This window comes from Pteropus vampyrus, unplaced genomic scaffold (genome assembly GCF_000151845.1).
Source record: "Pteropus vampyrus isolate Shadow unplaced genomic scaffold, Pvam_2.0 Scaffold110, whole genome shotgun sequence".
Lineage (NCBI taxonomy): Eukaryota > Metazoa > Chordata > Mammalia > Chiroptera > Pteropodidae > Pteropus > Pteropus vampyrus.
This window is the reverse complement of record NW_011888891.1, coordinates 563,423-586,761: the sequence shown is the minus strand read 5'-3', so window position 1 is coordinate 586,761 and position 23,339 is coordinate 563,423. Positions and strand designations below refer to the sequence as shown.

Sequence of the window (23,339 nt, the reverse complement as noted above, 5' to 3'; positions counted from 1 at the left end):
TGTGTTGTATATTGGAGGGTGAGAATGAGGCTAACCCTAACAGACAGTGAGCTTCTATAAGTAATGTAGTTGCTGTATAGATAAACAAACAGGAAAATGAAACAAAACAAAAAGCTCAAAAACTGACCCAAGTATACATGGGAAGTTAATATATGATAAGGTAACATCTCAAATCAATGGAGTAAAAGATGAACTTTTTAATATCCAGTCTGAACAACTGGATAGCCACTAGAAAAAAAATTAAATTGCATCTGTATCTCACATTATACACAAAAAATTAAATTGCATCCATATCTCACATTATATACCAGAATACACTCCAAATGAATAAAAAATAAAATTACATAATTATTGAAAGAAAATCAGTGAATTCCATTATAAACTGAGAGTGAGAAAAAGCTGATCAAGAAATAAAAGATTAATAAATTTGTTTACATAAAATTTACTTTAAAATGGAAATATTTTGCATAACAAAAAATGCTATCAGTCAAAAGACAAACACACTTAAAAAATATTTGCAACTTATCACAAAGGGATATCCCTCATATATAAAGAGCTAAAAAATCTAAAAGAAAAACACCAACATCCCCAAAGAAAAACATTGCAAAAAGATATGAATAGAGTATACTGAATAACAAGTGAAAATGGCCCAAAACATATGAACAGATGCTCAACGTTACTCCTAATAAGAGACATGCATTTATTTTTCACTGATCATGTTGGCGAAAATCCAGAAGTTTGACAACATACTCTGTGAGGCTAGGGAAATGGCACCTTTGTATATTGTTGGTGAGAAGGCAAAATGGTACAAACCCCTAAAGAAGGGGACTTGGCAGATTCTAGCAAAGATGTACATTTATAAATCACTATAAATGGAAAAGGATAAGTCAGTGAAGGAAAAAATGGACTCTCATAAACGGTGCTATAGCATTCCAAAAAAATAAATGTATAAAGAATGATGGAAACAGAAAATCACTTGGCAAACACCAGAAGCAAGAATAGATGCTAAAACTACCAAAAGAAAAAGAAATTTAACTGTGGAGAAATGTGGCAGATAGTACCTTAACCTACTGTGGTGGACAGAAACGTTTATGGAACCTGGATAAAAGGTCTATGGAATTTTTTGTGTTATTTTTGCAATTTTTTTAAGTCTGAAATTTTTCAGTTAAAATTGTTTTCAAAAAAAACTTTTAAGCATTTAAAAAATTTAAAAAAACAGAACCGATATAGATATACATATGGGAAAAACTAAAATTAGATCCTTGCTTCATGCCACACACGAAAATTTTTGATAAGTTAACTGAAAATAAAAAACAAAATTCTAAAATTTTCAGGAGGGAGGAAGGGAGAGAGAAGGAGGGAAGGGAGGGAGAGAGAAGGAGGGAAGGGAGGGAGGGAGAGAAAGAGAGCGAGAGAGAGAGAAAGCATTTTTACAACCTTGAGATTGCCTACATTAAAATTAAAAAGTTCTGTACAACAAAAACCAGTATAAACAAAGTAAAAAAGCAAGCAATACACTTGAAATGCATATAACCAACAAAGGATTATAAACCAATATAAAGAATTTCTACATAACAGAAAGACAAAACAATCCAATAGAAAAACAGACAAAGGCAAATGACAGAAAAGAAAATCCAAATGGCCAATAAATATAAAATTATGCTCAATCCCATGAATCAGGAAAATTCAAATTAAACCAAGGAAATATTTTTTCACTGCCATCGAATTGACAAAAATGTTATCATCTGGTAATACCAGATTATATGGTATGTTGGAGAATACAGGAAGCAATGGGAGCTCGCTCACAGTGCCTGTGACAGCATCAGGGAGCACAACCACGTTAGCGAGGGACAGACTTGTGAAGGAGAATAAGGTATGTCCAAAGTAACTCCACCTCTGGCATATTACCCTAGAGAAATTCCTACAAGTGTTCAAAAGCAAAAGACACATACAGGGAGATATGTATAAGAATGTTCATCATAGCATTGGGAGTAAGAGTCAAAAACTAGAAAAGACCTAGAAGCTCATCAAAAGTTGATTAAATAAATAATGCACAAAATGGAGTAATATACAGCAGTGAGAATGAAGTAGCGCTACAAGCATCAAAATGAATAAATCTCACAAAGGGTGAAGATGAAAAGCAAATTTCAGAATGTGGCAGCTTGAAAGTATATCATTATATTTAATACTTTATTAAAAACATGCAAATATACTGCATAATATATATGGACACGTTTACAGGAAAACAACTAAAAAAGATATGGGAATAATAAACACTAACTGAAAATAATAATTTAACCCTGAGGAGGAGGACAGGGAATAAAATGAGGAAGAGACCAGTGTATAGAGAGGGCTTGCACATAGGGCAAAGTATTAAAATGGGACAAGGCATGACAAAGCTAGGTGTGGTTATGTATTTCCTGTGTATATTATTTTCTATAAGCTCTTCTATAAATGTAAAACATAATTTCAAAAAGAACATGTATAATAAAATATGAGTCTTTACTATTAAATGACTCTTCAATTGGATTCTGCTTAACTTTGATGGGTTTTTACATTTCTTTTCATTAAGGCATTTTTTTTTTTGGTTTTTTTATATAGGTATAAAAACATGCAAGGTATCTTTGGACCCCATGTTCTAAAATTAAAGCTGCCTTTGTTTCCCTAAAAATACCCAAATACTTCCTCCTTCATTATTCATATATTCAGTTGCTTCCTTAAGGATTTCTATTCAGAAAAAAATTAAACCAAATCTCTCTGGAGTATGCTAGACCTCAGAATATATTTAGGATGTTAAGATGTTTTAAAGAGGTTTAATTTTTAAAAAATCAGATCATCTACGATGCCTTTAATGAAGATGAAATAACTAAATAAAACTGCAATTTCCGTAATAAATGTCAGGTTATACATTACTGTGTAATTTGTATGTTGAAAAGTGATATATAATTGTAAACTACCCCACGGTTAAGGAAGCATAATAAAAATGTAATAATCTAGGATCATGTATACATAGACACACACACGCACACACACACACGAGATGCAGTTTCCTATATCACACTCAGTGTGATATGCTATTGTTACTGAATTTCACCAGGAACAACTGTAATGACTTACTACCTGCAACGTCGACAACACTCTAGCGCTACAAAGGTCTGGGCGGAGGCTAAAAAGTCCCCATTCACCTATTTACTGCACTTTTCCAAGACTGTGAGCACTTCTGGTTAATAATGTTTACAATGAGGCCAGGGTCTTTCAAGCTGAACCAGTAGATAGTTCAATGCAAAACCGTCACGACGAAAAAGAAAAAGGACCAAGCACAGGTATGACACATGGGCCAGCAGCATCCCGGTGAAGAAAGGCTGGAGCATTCGTGTTCATTAAGGGCTGCTGAAATGACTAGATACACAAACAACAATCTGATGATCAACATTAAGAATGTTTAAAAAAACACACCAAGAGAATGACTTTTATTTCATGATTAACTTTGAAAAATGACAGGCTGTCATCTAAATCAGAGTTTTAATTTTTGAATATTGAATAAGGATAAACATTTTAATAGCAAATAAGACCCTTAATTATCAAATTTCTAAAACGTGTTCTCCTTGTTCTAAAGGGATGGGGGGCATAACTTACCTGTGAGCTCAGAAACTAAATGACAACTTTTAGCCCTAAGCAAATTTTCAGTCAAACAGGGTCCTATGAAAAAAACTTTTCAAAAGAGGTGGCAAATGTTGGTATTGGCAACAGCATAAACAAAAGCCACACTGTTATTTTTACAGGTGAACATTGGGGATAAGAGTAAAGCAATGATGTCCATCTTTAAAAAAAAAAACAAAAACAGTTCAATGTATTAATTTTCCTCTGTCTAAAAAAAATATAATTTTAGTTCCTCAAACAACAATTTTTTTTTCCCAGCACAATAGCTCATTTATTTATACTACAGCTAGTTGGCTGTCCCTGATCAGTTGCAATCCCTCCACAGCTCAAGATCTGGGACTGAAACCAAAAGGAATAAATCAACGAAGGCCTGGATTTCTATCCCGCTATGCAGGCCAGCACTCTCCTAACATGAGGAACAGCCAAAAGCAGTAGGAAAGTTCACAATTGCACTGGTCAGTGATCTAAAATTACACGACATGTGAAGGATATGCTCCCATCTAATCCTGGGAAATCTCACTTAATCCTCCTTTTACCATGCTATATTATATCACAAAGGTTCTATATACCTCTTCTTTCTAAAGCACATATTCAGCATCAACTGTACTCTAAGAAAATTAGTTAAGACATTGCTCTCCTATGGAAGGGCTCCTAAATAATCAAACTCCTGAGATAAAAGGCACAGAAGCTGGGGGCAGGGGGAGGTGCTGGCCAGAGAAAAACACATATTCCAACAGAAAAGTTACATTTTGATATTGTTTCAAAAATACTGGCAGGAAAAACTGGCAGAAAAGTCAAGATTTTGTGCTTTCTGCTGCTACTGAAATGAAATAGATTTTAGTTTTAATATCCAGTCATATGAAACAAACCAAAAGCAAGCAGACTGTCAAATACTAACTCTAGATGCAGTGTCACACATCAGCAGTTCAAAGAGGTCAAAAAAGAAGCCCAGGCATTTACAAGGTATATGAGGAGATGAGCAACGAACATTTTTTAAATCCTGATCTAGGGAGAAGGCATAAAGGAGTCCACCTGTGCAGAAGACTTCAAAAGCTAGATAAGGGAGGACAAAGAAAGAGGCTTAAATGGAAAACTCATCAACAAGCCAAGAATATAATAAAGCAAAACCAAACTTCAATTTTTGCAAGAATACTGGCATTCGGGCCCTCAAAGAGGACGTCGCAATACCTCTCTGTGCACAAAGGAAATGTGAAATCCTGAAATCCATGCAGCACACAGTCACTGAAGCAACAGCCAGGTAGGGCTAATCCCCAAACAAGATGTCTTAAGAAATTGTATTCTCCACTTTATCCCTTTTTTGTTTTCTGGATTTTCCTTTTGTTTTGTTTTGTCTTGTCTTTCTCTTCATTAATTGTTAAATATTAGCATCCAAAGAAAGCAGTCATGAAAAACAATCTTCATTCACTCAAGGGGACAAAGCAAGTGCTCTTGAACCCAAGGGTCCACCAAGATCAAGGGCATTGGAATGATGGGTTTTTAACGAAGCAGTAGCCCAGCTAAGGAACTGGGAACTGGGGAAAAGTAAATGAAAGGTGCTGAAATCTGACCGGGTGGCCAAGAGGAAAAGTCAACATAAATCTACTGGGAATGCATGCAGTTTTAAGGAATCTGAACTCCTTTAGCCTCCACACAATCTTCCTCAGGGAATGCTTCCATGTGCTTAAAAAAATCCATTTTGCCTGCTCCCAGATATATAGCATTAGGGCAGGGATAAATTTCAAGCTGGCGAAAGTCCAAATCCAACAGTTGCAGCTGTAGTAGCTGCCTTGTTTACAAAGCAATTCAGGAAGCTTTCAGAGGGCAGAGTGCACCAGACAGAAGGGGGTCTGTAAGCAAAACATGGATGGATCCCAATGCATTCAGAGCAGACAACACATCTGTTCCCAGGTCCCCCTTGGAAACATGCCAAATACGAATCCAAGTCAACCTTTAACGCTCATTCTTTCCTGAAAAAAACATACCTACTTAAGTACTCGAATCAAAATTATATGCTCGTAGTTATTGGGCCCTTGGGCCGTCCCCCACGTTCGAACCAAAACACTGGAAACAACATGCCACACAAGCTCTTGAGCGTACTCCGATCGACTATGACCTGGGCTACTTTGCTCATTAACCATGCCATGCATAAGTATGCCTTCCATTGCCGTCTCACGCCTCAGAGGAGCTCTGTTCCTTAGCTTCTCTCCGATAATGTCTGTGTCCAGCACCATCAGCTGAGAAAAGGGTAGGTCCCAGAAGCAGCCTGTTACCCTTGGTACTTCCCCATATCCTGAAAGCTTACTCTCACTTGCTTCTATTCCCCTTTAGTCCTTTATAATGCTGTCTTTTTGCCATTTTTCTTTTCTTGGCATAGTTTAATTCAGAATTCCTCTCTAAGAACAAGAAACACAGTCAAGAAGGGGGATGGGAGGAAAAGAGCAATAGAATAAATGCTGAAAAGGAAGCCGAGAGTACATTATGCCTGTTTACAGAGCTTTAAAAAATGTGCAACGACAATGACGTGGGCGAGAATATGATGGGCACAGATGGGAGTAATTAAAGCAAAAGGTGCTCTTAGATGTTTAAAAGGGGGTAATTTGGCTAAGAGGGAAAGTAACCAAACATAAGAGATGGAAGAGAAAAACACTTAAAAGATGAGTTTAACATGGAGCTTAAAATATTTAATTATTAATTAATCAATTAAAACAAAATCGAAATATAAAATCTATGCATTCCTGAGTGTAGCTAGCTGTCCTGTCCACACACTCAGAACCATGATACCACATTGTCCTGTCCGCACACTCAGAACCATGATACCACATCAAACCTTTCTTCTGTGGGTGCCTGGGTAGAATATTTGATATAGCCACAGTGAGAGACAATCATAAGTCAGTTGTTCTCACGACCATAAAAATACTTCTCCTGCTCTCACATGAAAAGCATATACCCTGACGACAAACCACTGCAGATTTATAGTGGGAGAACATGGTAAGCATAAAATCCTAACTATTTCTTTGTGCATGCAGCGCCTATACAATAAATCAGCATAGAGCCCAGCTCTGCCATACCTCTCACTATGTAATTACACATATTAATTACATGTTTAATCGCACATATTAATAACACCTAGTCTATAATTGCAATGCATTCATGTAAACCTAATCAAGGAAAACTAGAGTGTTTGCATAAAACTTGCAATGAAAAATATAACGACTACACTAACAAGATAGGGATGGGAGTGTATATCTGTGACAAACTGTTTGTGTCAAGAAAAATAGAAAGTGATTCTCTTTCCTGAACATTATTTCAGGCCCATTTAACACAATCTGTACCACTCAATGAATGTACAGTGTCCCACACACATCAAATCAGATTTGGATAATGTTCCTGACTTCGGATAAAATTTCATTACTATATTTAGTTGTGACATGATAGGAAATGCTTACATTTTTAAACTTAATAAAAACTAAAATATGGTAAATTAAGACAGCCTCATTCCAGTCTGCCATGTGGCATTTAAACAGCGAAATAAGCCTACCCAGTGGTGACCCCGTACAGTCTCTGACTTAATTTCACCCTTTAAATAAACAATTAAGAAAAAGTGTAATTCCTTGTGGTCAAAGAAAATAAAAGTTAGTGGTTACCCTATTTTATAAGAATTTCACAAAATCAAATTTAATCATCAGTCATCATTTGTTGCCTGTTATTTTATACACCTCACTGGCAAACTGGAACTTCCTAATTTGCTAAAATTTCATCTCTCCAAATAGAACCGGAGTTTGATAAAAAGAGTCAACTGAGACACAGCAAATGCTTTGAACTCCAATAATCTAAGATGGTAATTAAGTCTCCTCATTCGAATTGTTGTCTGATTTTTATGAAGCATATCTTTGTCAGACTAAAAAATTTTTACAAAACCCTAAGTGACGGTCTTCAAGATATTTTTAATGTAAAGCTTGGAAATATTCTAGTTTCACTTTTAGCAATAGGTATGTCTTTTTTTTTTTTTTTACTCAAATAAATTGTTGTAAGAAAGCACTTAAACAGCATTATGAAGTGGACTTAAGCAATGTTAAAAATGAATACTGCATTTGCTTTTATAAACAGCTTTACGAAGCAAACTTAAGTATTTAAAACAATTATACTGACTCTGCATTTCGAAAGTAATTCACAATTACGTATCTAAACAAGGAAGAACAATAGTGTTCCAACTGATTCTAAAGTAGAGGAACAGTGAGTGACATAGCACATTGGTGGCACAGCCCTCCTCCTGTAAGTCATTATCTCTCAGAGAAGCAAAGTCGGTACTGAAATTTGTCTCGTACTAAGTCTGCCATTTAGAGCAACCTGATTGCCAATTAGTGAGGTCCCTACTTCTACGACATCATTTACCATTAACATATCCTTAGCCAATCCAAAACGAGCATTTTACAAGCAGCAAGAGCCCTTAACCATTAAAAATAACTCATAAGATGGCATACACCAGAATGGAAGAACGCAATATTTTCCACAAAAAATGATACCATTCATCATTTCCAAAATTTTATTAACACCTCAATTACTGTTCATCTGTCACCCTTACTCCTAAAACCCAAAAGCAAGTAATCAACTGAAAGATAAATTCTCACTGAACTTCCACTTTGTTTAGAAAAGAAAAGAAATTAAAATCGATTTCATTCAGCCATTAAATTAGTCACTTTAAGGTTTCTTGGTAAAAATCTAAAGAAATGCATGGTTTATTTCCACATGGAGGGGTGGGGGTGAGAATTGAGACATGAGAGGCAAGAGAGGATGTGCATAGGCAAAATTTATATATCTAAATGCTTAGAAGATCTAAAAATACTTGCTCAAAAGTATTATGAACTCTCATATATCATTCAACAGTAACTCTACATTCTTTTTTTCAACAAATATTTATGAGAGTATGACTCTGTGGACAAAGAAACAAAAGATTAGACGTAGCATTCTTAGGCCAACTTAAACCACATTTCTTCAGATTCCCACCTTCTGCAAAAAAAGCTATAATTTTAGTAATAATCTGAAATAATGATCAAATCACATGTACTAACATTTATTGAGTGCTTACTATCTGCAGGCACTGTTCTAGACACTTTGCAAATATTAACCCATTCAATTCTTGAAAGAGCTCTATGAGAAAAGTACTGTATATATCGCCCTTATCCAGATAGAGAAAGTGCTGCACAGTGAGATTACATAACTTGAACATGATTGCAACAGCTAGTAAATGGCAGAGGTGGGACAGGATCCCAGAAGTATGGCTCCAGAATTTATTCTTAATTGCTAGACTAAAATTAATCTCAAGCTGTTATCTATCATCAGTCTCATGATACTACACTCGGAAGGATTAATCCTTTATGTAAATACTATATACACACACGGAGCATATAATTGTTAATCCATTAAGTAATGCTGCATTAAAATGAAGTTCTTTTCTAGAACGATTTGCTTATTTTTGTGTATGTGACCTCAATTATATTTAGCCTGGTGGACTTCTATTTTCATGAAAGTATGTGATGAGGGAATAAAAAAAGAAAGCCAACACTTCTACTATGTAAAGAAGAACATTTTTATGATATATAATCATATGTTTTTATTAGTTCGGGGAGTCCTACTTATCTTAGTATTTATCACTTGAGCCCCATCATTAGATAGAAGGCAAAAGCCATCATAGCATTAAAATAACACACCAACCACTTATAAAATTAATCCACACACAAACAACACTAAAGTCTATCTCTGTCCATAGAATTATACTCTTTATAGGTCTCTGGAAAATTCTATACTGCTTATACAAAAACAAACTGCAGCATAAAATTGCAACTGTTATCAAAGGTGCAGAATTTCATGAAATCAATGACAGCGATGACAAAGACTGCTTGAAGCATCAGCAAAATCACTAACCAATAAGTATCTGGCAAAGTTGGACCAAATAACAACCAAGAGGGAAACTCTGCAGGGATGAAGACATGCTAAGCACTAAAACGAAGGTAAGGACATTCTGTCACCCAAGTTTATCAGAAAATTTGTGCCACAAAAACAATCAACACTTGATTCTCTGCTCATTCTAAGAATTACAGAGTTGCAATTATATTTTAAATATTGTTAAATACATGATAAAATAATATTCTTAATTTTTAGTTTCACTCTCCACAATAAAGTTCAATCAAATCTCCTTCTACTTACTATGAAATTCTGGTACCTGCTTCAAGTGAATCCACTTTAGTGACCTTTTCCAGTCATCATTTATCCTCTGATAAAGAGGGCCTCCTGTGCACAATCTGTATTTTAAAAGGAACTCACAACTTCAGACTTAGATGAGGGAGAGAACTAGCATATCTTGTGGCAGAGTGGTCTAACAAGTCTGAAAAACTAGCTTCAAATCCCAACTGAATTGCACAGTAGTGCAGTGCATTTGGATAATCTCTTAACCTTAGACAGTTTTCACACCTGGAAAATGAAATATTCCCTACTTCAAGGTGCTGTTATGAAGAGGAAACACGTCTGAGAGCAATTTTTAATCGGGAAATGGCTAACCAAATGATGGTTATACTTATACTCTACCTCCATTTTCATGAGTTGATAGTTTAATCCACCAAACATTAATCACTCATATATTACATATGGATTGACTTCTGGTTGCCTATGTTAGATGCTGTGGGAAACAGCTAAAAACTAAGACGAAATATCTCTTTTTAAAAGTCTACTTGTTTTGTGAGCTTTCAAAGGTTATGAGAGAAGACACACTTGAACAAAATTAGCATGCACGGCAAATAAGTAATAGGACATTAGAGTTGTAAAAAAACAAGAAACAATGGAAATTCTAAGAAACAGTTTGGTTTCAATTAGGATAATCAGGGTAGGCTTCCTAGAAGAAGCTGTGTGAAAGAAAGACAAGGCAGGGTGATCTCTGGGTTGAAAGACCGTACATCCACCTCACCACATTTGGTTCACCCTGTTCCTTTTGTGTCCCTGCAAAAGGAGTCCCCCAAACACAAACAATGGTGACAAAGCAACATGGGGCTTGTGAAGACCTTCAATTCATTATTATCTACAATGCCACCTGCCATGTCTGGCATATGGTTTAAATACTGTAGTGGCATAGCTCTTCTGCTGATAATGCCAAGTCAAACCATTAATACATAACTCCACTGAAGACAGTGACAGAAAATTTCAGCTCCAGGTCACGTGTTTATGAAGAGATAATCAAAGACATATTTTTGTAAAAAGCAGGAATCATATTCAAAGCTGTGCATCTTTGGCCAATTGTCTGCTGCTTTCCTGTATTAAATCTCCAGAGTGAAAAAATATGAAACAATATATTTCTATTTTTGCCCATCAGAACCACTAAACCCTGATATGAAGCGAACTGCTCAGACTGTAAACATGGAAAGAATAAATCTGCTGGGTAACAGTAAACTCAAGTAGCACATATCACATCTAGTATTCTTGTAGACTCTCCTTATCAGTATTTAAGCAGCAGAGACGGTTAGAACCAACAACCACAGATAAAGCACACCACACTATTTAAATTCATCTGCTGTTCTGGTATCCTAGTAGTCTGCCCTATACAAACCTAGATGGTTTATTTTCAGATTTGACACATAGCCACAGTACTAACTTTTTGGGTCTTCTGTCAGAGACCATAAGCCACTGACCCCCTCCATGCAAGGATTATAGACACAAACACAACAAAACAGGTAGATTTTGTACTCACAGTCTAAATATTCAGGCACGCAACAAGATGCAACAAGCTAGTAATGGGAAGAAATTAGAAAATGTGCTATAGAAAAGTTTGGCTTTTTCAAACTATTTCACTAATTAGTGTTTAGACTGAATCTTATCAGTCACAGGGCATTCAATTTCAATTGACAGTAGAGAGGAAAAGGGGGGAAGTTTCTAAAACAATTTAGCAAAAGCAGTTTCAGTGCATTGAGTGGCTTTTGAGATGGGGCATTTATTAAATATAAACAGATTTTAAAGTAATTCAATACATCACTTGCAGGTATGTTTAAAGAAACACAGGAGAGGAGGAAACCTTTAGGGGGAAATGTGGTCCAATACACATCGTTCTTTAACCATCCAGGGGAAAACAGATTTCAACTCACTTGAAAACTGTCTGCCTGGAGACTACACAATTTCCCCCAGTAGCTCATTAAACTGTTATATCACCTTGACAGTCAATTCTGCAAAGTTAAATGCAAATCAAAACACTTTTAATTGAATCATGCAATACATGACTAAGGGAGCTCACTGTTTATAGGAAACTTGTGGTGAAGTAATACTTCACTGTGCTAGAGTCACTACATCACCCCTGATAGACATAACTCAGATTTTTAACATATCAAGTCTACATAAAGCAGAGGACACCTGTAGTGAGAAGATACTGCATTTATACTTATCTACCTCAAATTATAGTACTGCTCTGACTCTTTAATGCCTTATTCAGTAGAAGCAATATTGATGAGTAGTAAAGGAATTCAACTTGACATGAAAAAAATTGCTCTCTCTCTTCTCCTATCCTTCACATATGAAAAAGCCTTTCTTCAACAAAGTAAGATTTTATGAAGACACTAGGAGAAAAACATTTGCCTTAGCTATCCTTGAATGTAAAGGTCACTTGTGGCTCAATGATTATGCTCTGTGTATTTTGATAATGCACAGAAGAAAATGAAACTTCTTTAATAATATGGCCCAAGGGTATAAGGAAGGTGGAACACTCAAGTAGTTTATGTTATTAGCCTTAACAAGAATGGACAGTCCACTAGTCTACTGCTTCATTTGACCTATTTACAGTCAAGATGGCTACATTTAGAAAAATCCTATAGTATATGAGAATTGAGAGATAAATATCAAACTACTATACTTCCAGGCTTCCAAAAAAAATTCTATTAGCCTCAGGAAAGCATGAACCATTAGTGGTACGCTTTAGCTAAGATCCACAGCGGAATCTGCACCAGAAATATTATTCCATATTATACACTTTTTCAAAATCCTACTGCAAACTATATTCAGGGCAACACTTTAAGTTGCGCAATATTGAGATCAGGGTTTATACATATTAATGTGTCAAAGAACCTATAGCTCAAACCCCAATGTTTATCATTACCTGAAAAATTAAATTAAACATACCACATTAAGCAACCAACCAAATTCTATCTCCATTAAACCCAAGCCAAGAGTGAGGCCTTGACAATAGGATTGAAGAGATTAGGGCTTAATTTAAACAGAATGACTGCAATAAAACAATTCAAATGTGAGATTTTACAGGAGCAAGTACTTAAAGCACCTCAAGACAAATATTTACATAAACTATACAACATCATAATCTACTAAAGATAAAAGATTCAGGAACCCATTAAATTATAATTTAGAATACAAATATTACAGAAGGGAAGCAAAGGAGATTGCACAGTTAACTGGGTGCTACAAACGAATGCACAATGAAGGTTCTTTTGAAGGCAAGAGACAAGATCAAGAAGGAGTGAAATGTAAATGTATTAACAAAAAGCAAATTTCGTTAATTTTGCTTTTTTTCTAATTTTGCTATGGTCTGCTGCTGACAGCATAGTATACTTCCCAGACAGACCCCTTTGAAGTTTTTATAATTTAGAATCCTCTTCCCCTTTCATTCCATCCTTTTACTGTCACATTCACACACCTTTTGCTTTTCTCCAGTTCCTAAATAATTTCCAACTGTTTACCTCTTTGCTCATAGACTGCCCATTGTTTCAATCTCCTACTCACTCTTCTTTCTCAAAGAAGTGTTTAATTCCTCATAAACACTCTGAAGCACTCAAGTAAGTTTAAACATTTCTGCCCTTACCCCTCTTTCCCTAATCCCAGTATAAGGTAAAAGAATGCTGATGACTCCCCCCGATGCCCCTCCTCTCCTTTAGAAATACACCATAACCAGACATATGCCTTTTGAATTTTTAAAACCCAAACTACTCATAATAAATATTACAAATCACAATCATTGGAGATTTCCAGTTTGCAAAAATCACCCAGTTAATGAAAGCTACGTTTCCAGGTTCATAAAGCCAATACCCCATCTGGTCTTTTAAAGTAGGAAATTATCTGAATCCTCTAGAGAATTAAGAAATCTTTGACCATGAACCTGAAAATGAGCCCCTCAGATTCAGTAATCTGATTAGTTAAACTGGGTGAACACAATGACAGCATGGACCTTAAATGGGAAGATCGGGAGCTGGGAACAGATGCTAGAGCCAGGAAGTGGCCTCCGTCCAAACCCAAAGTCAGTTACTTGGCTCTTCTATAGAGATTAGTCAACGGAACACATTTTTGTCCTTAGCCACTTTCATCTCAATTGTGCCCAAGCCCCTAACATTTATATGCATAATGAGTTGATTCCTTGACCCATCAATTCAGTTTGAGACCTCCCACGACCTGGTCTAAATCCTATTACATTCTCCAGTGTTACCTTGAGACACTCACGAGAATATTTCTCAACCAGGTGTGTATGTCAGAATCACCTGGGGAACTTAAAAAAATGCAAATGTCTAGGGTCCCATATCACAACTACTGAATTAGACTCTCCAGGGAGAAACCCCTAAGTAGGTATACATTTTAAGCTCCTTAAGCTCCTCTGAAACACACCATTGGTTAAGCACCACTGACTTAGAATTTAGAAAAATGGGTGTAATTTAACAAAGAAAGTCACAGCCACGCAGGACCACCATGTAAGCAAAAAGACAAGCAACAGCAGAGAACTTGACTCCTCTGCTCCTCAGCTGATTGAACGCTGTCAGCCAGGCTCTGGTCCCATGCGCAAAGGAAGCATTCGCCATTCCTGGCACGCCTCTGGAATATTCAACAGGTTGTTCCAGGAGGTCTGGACACTGAAAGTTGCCATCATACTACTAGAGCTGGCATCCTGGGGTGCCACAGGTGTATTGATAATTGACTCAGTCTGTTTTGCTTACAATTTCCTGCCCAACAAATTGCATGTTTCTGCAGATGTCTAACAAATTCAGGACATTTAATTCCTCAGCTGCCACCATCCTGCTGTTTCCACCCTTCTCATCCATTGGTTATGATGGTGTCCAAAGACCTATTCACCAGCATTAGAAAAGGTCATTAAAAAGCTCTTAGAACCATCTCTTACAACCATCTGTTCCCAGATGGACAGGTCTCTAGCCAAAATGGATGAGGTCACCCCCCACCCTCCAAAAAAGAGGACCAGACGACCTGATTCCAAGCAGTGCCACAGTTGATTTTTTTAATTATTGTTTGTGGGTCCTGAATTATTTACATTTGAGCTGTAAATCTTAATGACCCATGCCATGTTCTTCTTGGCTTACTGATGGTGAGCAAAGCCAAAGCAGTTTCATTTACCTGAATCAATGCTGCTGTAGGATGGGGGCCAAAGAAAAGTGTATTTTCCTAAATTGCCTTACACAGGTTCTTGGAACAAATCATTCTTGCTTGGATCCTTGTCTAGGTCATTTGCCATATACTTATCAGTTAATTCTCTATCATACTCTTTAACATCAGATGGCACATTTTCTATGCAATTGACTCACTGTGTCGGGATTTTTTAAAATTCATTGTTCCTTGAATTCTATAATATAGAGTCAAAAAATTTTTTTTATTTTATCTTATTTTAATTCAAACTGCAGTGACTTTTTACAGTGTGCTTGCAACACATTAAAGATTCTTAATATGGTGGCACCAGCTTCTACAGCAAAGAGTTTAAAGTCCATAATGCACCCTGCCAAAGTTTGGCAAGATCTTCATTCACAACTAAAACCAAATGCCTATAAAGAGAGGGCGAAATGGCTTTACTACGACAATACTGCCTAGACAAATCAAATCAACCCAGGGTTTCGGTTAACTTTAACTAAATGAATATGGGAAGAAATGATTCTTTTGCTCACAACTACTTGATAAAACTGGAGATCTCTGTTCCAAGTACTGACCTTCAAAGCACTAATAAAAGAGAATTCTGAATTCCTGTCTTCCAACCTCTAGGAGTGCCTCAGCCACACCTCTGTATAGTAGCTGCACTGTTTCAGTTCACTCTTTCTGCCTGCCCTTCAGAACTTGAAGCAGACGTGCTCACCAGCGGTGCCAAACTGTTAGACTCATCAAGTTTATGAACACTGCATACAAAATGCAAACATTTTCTTCCATTTGGGCAAACATTGGCACAGGAAACTTTCTTTCCAATGTTAACAGCAGGGAGCTTAAATAAAAGTTCAGTTTCTAGAAGGGTGGGGGAGAGGAAAAGCTAATTCTAAAAATATGTCATCAGCAGCATGCCATTGCCAGAGAAAATTGTACATGTTTCCCTCAAGCACTGTTCACTCAAATGAACTTGACAGTTTCAGAGATCATTTAAAAGAAAGAAAATTTGTTGCGTGAGGCCTGCCAGATACAAAAGGGATCATGTCTCTACAGATAAGACTTGATAGATCTCCATCTTAAATATTTCTGTACGATGATTATGCAAACTCCAAATTAGCACTCTGTCACACATCCACACACAGGCTTATGCCCTCAGGGTATTCTCCCAGCTCATTCATGGGAATCCTTACTGGAATCTGGCAATTAACTTTAAAATCATGCTACTGTATTAGTTTCCCAGAAAATAAATGAAAGAACATCTGGGCATACAAGTAAAATTACACAGCTCAACTTAAAATAAGCAGCTTTCCCCTTGTCTTCAGTGTGTCCAGGCAAGGTAAACAACTTTAACTGGGTTACAAATTATAGGTGTCGGTGCTTCCTCTCCAATCCACCAAATGTTGGGAAACGCTGCTCTCGGTTAGACTGTTTCCTAAAAGAGGACTATTCAGGGTACTTTTCTTTTTAAACATGATACTCAAGTTACTGAAAATACTGTAAAAATCAGATGTAAATATGCTCGTTTGACCTGAAGCTGTAGCCCTCAAATATCAGATTAAAAGGAAAAGTAGGCAGGCATTATAACTCCCCAGAAAACCACAAAAATAAAAGTCTCCATCTTCAAGATGATCTCCAATTACCACACTGTGCTGGTCTGAAGAAATGCCCAATGCAGCACTGAGCAGCGACATACCAATCACACAGCTCTCCCATCTCAACAGGGACAGCATAGCATCTAAGCTATCAAGTCAGCTGTAGAAGCTGCACACGTCTATTTGTTTTCTCTTCCTCTTAGCTGTAACCCAGATTTCTAGATACTGGCTGAAACAGAATAGACCTTTAAAAAGTGCAACTGCTTAGAATAGCACTGATAGTTCGCTTTGCCCTTCGAAAAGATGAGAGGAAAACTATAGGCTGATCTTTATTATTAAATATTTAATGTGTTTTTAACACGTCAGCCCTTTAGATTTAATTCCAGACTTAATACGCCTATTAGGAAACTGACTGCTATGGTTTTATTGCAACTATACATTTTTCTGACATTCAGAAACAGATTTTCAAAAGACTCTATACCCCAGAAAATTCCAAAGTTCAGTTTAACTGGTTTCAAAACACATACTTGGAAAAAATTTTTCTTATACAGAAAAAAATGAAAACAGTTACTAAACACACTAAAATACAGATGTAGAAAATGCTGCGAGTTTTTTTTTTTATATTTGTGCATTTCTAATACAGCAAAAACAAAAGCTAATTCGTAGTGACAACTAAAATTTAAATACGTTTTAATTTATGTCACCATCCACCTCCAACATTCAAGGAAACCCATAAGGAAGAAAACTGTCAACATTAGTTTGATGCTGGGAATCCTAATGGTGAAATTACAGAATATATATAAATGACGTGATCATATTTAGAAACTTCAGTGGATTGTTTTCCCATAAAGAAAATCCTCAATAATATGCTTTTATACTCATCTCTATGGATTGTACTTACACCTGGATAAACTTAAAATACCCAACACTTACAGAAGAGGCAAAGCACTTCCATTTAGACCTAACAAAACCCAGAACTTTGTTTTTTGTTGCTGTGTAGCAAGAAGAGGGGGACCAAGGGGAAGGAGGGCACATAACTGAGATTAACATTATGAGCATTTCCAGGAGGGACAACAATTTTTAAAATAGACAGCAATCTATCCCGTCTTTTTAATTAGAAAGAGAATGTGGTATGTTCTTTATCCATGCATCATAACTAATATTCATTTTAGTTATTTTAATAAATAACTAATATTTATTTAAGTGGAGGGGAACTCAAAGTTTTTGCTCATCTGAAATGCAGAACACATACATATTTTACCAAAAGGTTTACTATGCATATTAATCTTTTATGCATTTTATTTCTCCAAGCGTGAAAAGAAACAAGTTGAAGTAATAGAGGTTGCCAGGTGTTGGTGGCACCCATTCCACTGTAATGACAGCCATGACTTAAGGTTTTGTCTCGCTCTACTCTTCCTCTGAATTGCAAATCTTCAGGTTGCCACAGCAACTCTACACACTGACAGGTAAACTTCAGGAAGCATCCTGGTCATCATTCTCATCTTGTTTGCTTTGCATCAGAGCATTCTCAAACTCCCCGATGCATGGGAGCACCAGGGGATGGTGCCCCTTACCGAGTTATTCTAGTGCACTGTCCAGTAGCAGCGATTAATCATTCCTGCTTCTTGAGCTGACATAGCGAGGTGGGGAAATGACATCCTAAATGAGCAGAGCTGATTACCTGGGAAAGCAATTCTTCAAGATAGCACAGCTTAACTAATAGTTCCATCTGCTACACATAAACACATTCCAAAGCCCCAGAAGTAATGTCAGAATACAACTAACAGAGCTCGGTCCTGTATGCCAGATTTCTGTGAGTCATCACAGGTGTCTGATGAGCACAGGAAGTACCTGAACTTTTCTTCATCCCTGGGATAACCAGTGCTATATCATGTTAGGATCACAGGCTACCCAGAAGAAGATATTTTAGTAGGTATTCTCAGTTTAATTTTTTTAAAAAATATACATGAATGAAATTTCAATAAGAAGCTACCTGAAGTACATACAAAAAAAGTGGTAGGACAGGCCTGTAATAAAGCACACTTTTCTAAAACACAGACCAACAAAATTCAATGATACACTAAAGATAATGATATATGTCATAAAAAAAAATGTGGCTTGTTTTATAGTGATTAAATAAAAATAGACCCTTTAAGAATTGTGACAGTGCTGTAAATTAAACAAACTTAAGAAGGCTGTGGTTAGAATTCATCGATAAACTCAGCCAACAGTTAAATACAATTTGGCTAGGAGAAAGAGAGCTATAGCAAGCTATTATAGACGAAAAATATAAATGGCTCTCTGAATTTTTTTAGAAATCTAAAGAACCAGCTGCTCCTTAAGTTACCCTAGAGATTCCGTTTGCTCTTTTCTTATTAATAAATATTTGATAATATAAATCAAATTCTAACATCTCAATGTTGGGTGTTTAAAGAGGCTTCAAGTTTCTATTTTCCTGACCAAAGTATTGGCATTTTACAGTAGCTGCATTTAACACTGCTTCTGTATCAAATGAGAACAGGCTCCAGCCCTTTCCACATTAGCTGTGATTTTAATAACATGCCAAGCAAAACAGGCTAGCCTAATAAGTTTCATTGCACCCACTTCAACAACAGATAAGCACCTCATTTTCATACAGTTTCCACTTGTTGCTAGGTAACCACACCATAACGAGACATCTCTAGGCATTATGCAGAATGCATCCTCTTCACCCAAATTTGATGTGCTTTGGGCATTAAATACTGTTATTCTAACCATACCTATCACTCAAATAGTTTAAGCTTTGGTTTAAATTGCGACATAGGTTTGGGGGATTGTTGTTTCTGAGAGGATTCTGATGTGTAGAGATTGCACAAGATACACTACAATGTGTTCTTCTCTTCCCCCAAAACAAACCCACTGAATTACCCAGTGAACTGACAGCTTGACACTGCATAGAAAAAGTAAACCCTCTTGAAAGATGTCCACACTATGCCCTCTTAACAGTAGACAATGTCAATTAAAAACTTCCTTACTGCTTTACGTGAGCATAAAGGGAACTTTGTAAGCAGGGGTCTGTGTGGAGTTGGGTTTCACCTGCAGGCTTCAAACAGAAACCCTTTAACTAGGCGCATCTAGGCCAAAGCGGGAACCCCATCTGTCAGCCAAACAAACCAGCTTTCTGCTGGAGAAAGGGAAAGCTCTGCGGGAACAGATGCAGCCCGACCTAAGATACTGAAGGACTCAGGCGACAAGGAGGCAGGAGGGCTACCTGCAGGAAAGGCAACAGACATTGACATTTTAAAAAGAAAACACATCTGAGCAAGCAGAACAAGGCATCTCCCAAACACAAATTTTCTTTTGAGCATCAGGAATATTTTATCCTATATGATTAATGGATGCTAAAAAATGTTTATTACCTCAACTTGTTAACTGGGCTGAATGGTCAGTCTCACATACGATATAAAATCAAAGCAAACGAATCACGATCCGAAGTCATACCAAAACATGGGACCAGATTCTGACCCTCGGCCTCTTCTTGACCCAGACTTCAGTTTTTCTATAGTTTCAATGTCACCTAAAGTATGGCTGCCTGCTCTCTTCACAGGCAGGGGGAACTGGGGTCACATGGCAGCTTCACTCCCCACCTTAAATCTTAGCTTGCTAAGCAACACTTTCCCCTCCTATCTTTACCCCTGTGCTCTAAGAAGCAGGAGTTCAAAGGGTTTTGCCTCAAAGTCTTCCCTAGACGTATCTGGTATGGAAGCATCTAGTAGGAGAATCACCCCTTTACTCATGTCAAGTAGGACAAGGTCTTTGTGGGCTCTGCTGCACAAGGTTTGGTTTCATCCATGAAATTCTTTTCTTCACTAACCTTCCTTTCCTTCCCTCTGCTCCTTCCGGTTCCCTCCACAGCCAAGATAGTTTGGTCTATTTTAGTTCTTGTTAAAAATTGGATAATTTTAGTTGGAATGGCAGGACTGAGTCACTTCCATTCACAGGGATCGACTAAGATGAAGCAGGAAGAGAAATCTGATGGATAAGGCAAGAGCTGAGAAAACACTGCTGTGTCATGTATGTTAATAAACTTCACTAATGTATTCTGAAACTCATGAAAGCTGCAGATTGGAAGGGCATGGAAACGTAAGAGGGCATAATGAAACCATCTTTATTTCTGTTCCACATGGGAACATCACTTGGTTCGTTCTATTAACTTAAAAAAATATATCGCCTAGTTACTGACAGAAAGTTTAAAATGACCAGTAGCTGGAAGTAGAACATATCAATTAAAATTTAACATGTGCATATTCTATGGTCCAGCAATGCTATTTCTTTCTTGGTGTGTATTCTAAATTAACTCTTGCTCATGTGCACATGGACACACATACAAGAATTTTCACTGAAGTACGGTTTACAGCAGCGGTCTCCAACCTTTTTGGTGCCAAAGACTAGTGCTTTTATGAGAATTTAATGCTTGGTGAGCAGAGGTGGAGTTGAGGTGGTGATGCTAGTGCTAGGGAGAGGATACAAATACAGATAAAGCTTCACTCACTGCTCGCCCGCTGCTCACGACCTGCTGTGCTGCCCAGTTCTGAACACCAGTCCACGTCCCGGAGGTTGAGGTCCCCTGGTTTACAGCCCAGGTGTCTATCAATAGGGGAATGGCTCAATAAACAGAGGTACACATGTGCTATAGAATACAAGGTAGCACAGAATAGAAGCAAACCTACATATAACAACAGAGTCAAGCTTCTAGGACACTACTAGTGAAGAAAGCAAGCTGCGGAATGATAAATACAGTATAATACCATGTATGCTAGCCCACAGATTTTTTATGGATTTTATGTTTAGATAAATAGATAAATAATAGATTAGATAGATAGATGATAGGTAGACAAACAGACAGACAGACAATTGAAAAAGTACAGAAGAAAACAGAAGTTAACTAAACTAAGACATATTGAGGGTCACCAATTGGGAATTCAGCCTTATTAAACAGATTTTTAAAGGGAAATATATTTCATGTATTACTTTACTAATTAGAAATTAAAGAAAAAAGGTATTTATAATAAACTGGAAAATAATTAAAGGGAATAATGTCAAGAACTAAAGGAAATAAGTTGGAGTTTTCAAAATTCTATCAAAGGACTAGTAGATAAGCTTGTTCTATCTCCTTTGAAAGAGTTAATTTTGAAAAGCATTCCAAGACAAGGGTACAAGTATTCAAAAAAAAAATAGTTCTCAGTGGGTTGTGACTTTATGTAAGTTTAAAATATCTAGACATTTAAATTATCTAGATATTTATAGGTTCCTTTAGAAAAGAGCCAACTTGAACAATATAACTACCCTACATTCACATGGCAATACATCAGTTAAATTAAAAAATAATAATAAAATAATAATTCTTATAATGCCTTCAGGATAAGTGGCCATGGAAGAAAATATATAAACGGGACTCATTTATATAAAAGTGAATCCAATAAGAATGGCAAGAGTCTTTGCATGTGAATTTTTTTAAGAGTTTGGAATTGTGCCTAGAAGTCATCAAATTTGTTGCTAGTGAACCCCCATCTGTCATAGCTTGAATCTGAACTATATATAGCTCTTATTCCCCAAATCAATATGTGTGTTCATGTAATCTAGTATCCAGTCTAGAAGCTTTGCAATTGTCTAGAAGCTCCTCAATTCTTATTTTCACTAGTGCTTGCTTTGTTATAATTCTTAATATACAACTGACAGAATGTAGAGAAGTCAGTTTAAAGACTTCACTCATCAAGGCTTAGCTGTGGAGAAAATACACTAGCACTGTGTGTGTGTATGTGTGTGTACATGCAAAAACTCAGAAAGGATAAAATTATAAAACATTACACTAGTTGCAATTAAGTTTATTGCCTCAAAAGATTTCATAAAAACAAGTTTTAAACAAGATAGTTTTAGTAATTTCTCATCTATGAGGCCAGGTATCCAGTAAGCCCAACTCTCTAGTGTCAGAGGGAAGCGTCAGAGCTCCACAGGGACATCTAAGTCACTCAAATGGCACAGTCTTACTTAAGTCATAGAGGACACTTAATGCTATTAAATGTAAGACAATGGGCCTTCACCATTTACTCTATTGACATATTTTTCATACACTTCTATTAATCTTAGTTATCTTGTTTTCCAGCTTATATCGGAATCGAAACAAATTTTTGAAAACCGAAAAGGCTGAGTACAAAAGAAGAGACAAGAAAAACTATTTTAAAAAATTATTGAGAAATCAAAAAGCATAGCAATCTATCTGAGTGTAGAATGGACAAAACAACTCATTTATATGAACAATCTCGAAGCAAAATATGTTAATTAGTATTCTAAAAGATCCCAAGTCATTTACACAAAAAACAGAATTCAATATACTATGTTTTCAAAAAGGCAGAGAATTGTATATTATATTTTAGAACATTTCCACCACACAGCATGCATTAAGTTTCCCTACTGAGCTCCACTGAGTTAACAGTGCCACGAGATTACTAAAAAAAAAAAAAAAAAAAAAAAAAAATGTGATTTTGGTATTAGTAATATGCAAAACAAGGATGTCCATGAAGAAAAGGACTTAGTGTGGCTTGTTCCCTACTCAGTGCCCAATTCCTAGAGCAGTGTCTGGCACTCAGTACTTCTGAGGGAATGGAGGTATGAATGAAATGAATGAGTGAGAGGCTAAAGAAACTTATGTATCTGCAGGTT

At 36.5% G+C, this 23,339-nt stretch overlaps 1 protein-coding gene and 1 long non-coding RNA gene across 4 annotated transcripts in view; both read right to left on the bottom strand.

Annotated features, from left to right (window-relative positions):
- Nucleotides 1-23,339, bottom strand: part of CADM1 (cell adhesion molecule 1) — a 322,797-nt gene that overhangs the window by 223,445 nt on the left and 76,013 nt on the right. The window lies entirely within an intron of this gene.
- The window catches only part of LOC111743260, a 102,181-nt gene that overhangs the window by 5,500 nt on the left and 73,342 nt on the right, over nucleotides 1-23,339 (bottom strand). The gene's annotated exons all lie outside the window — the stretch shown is intronic.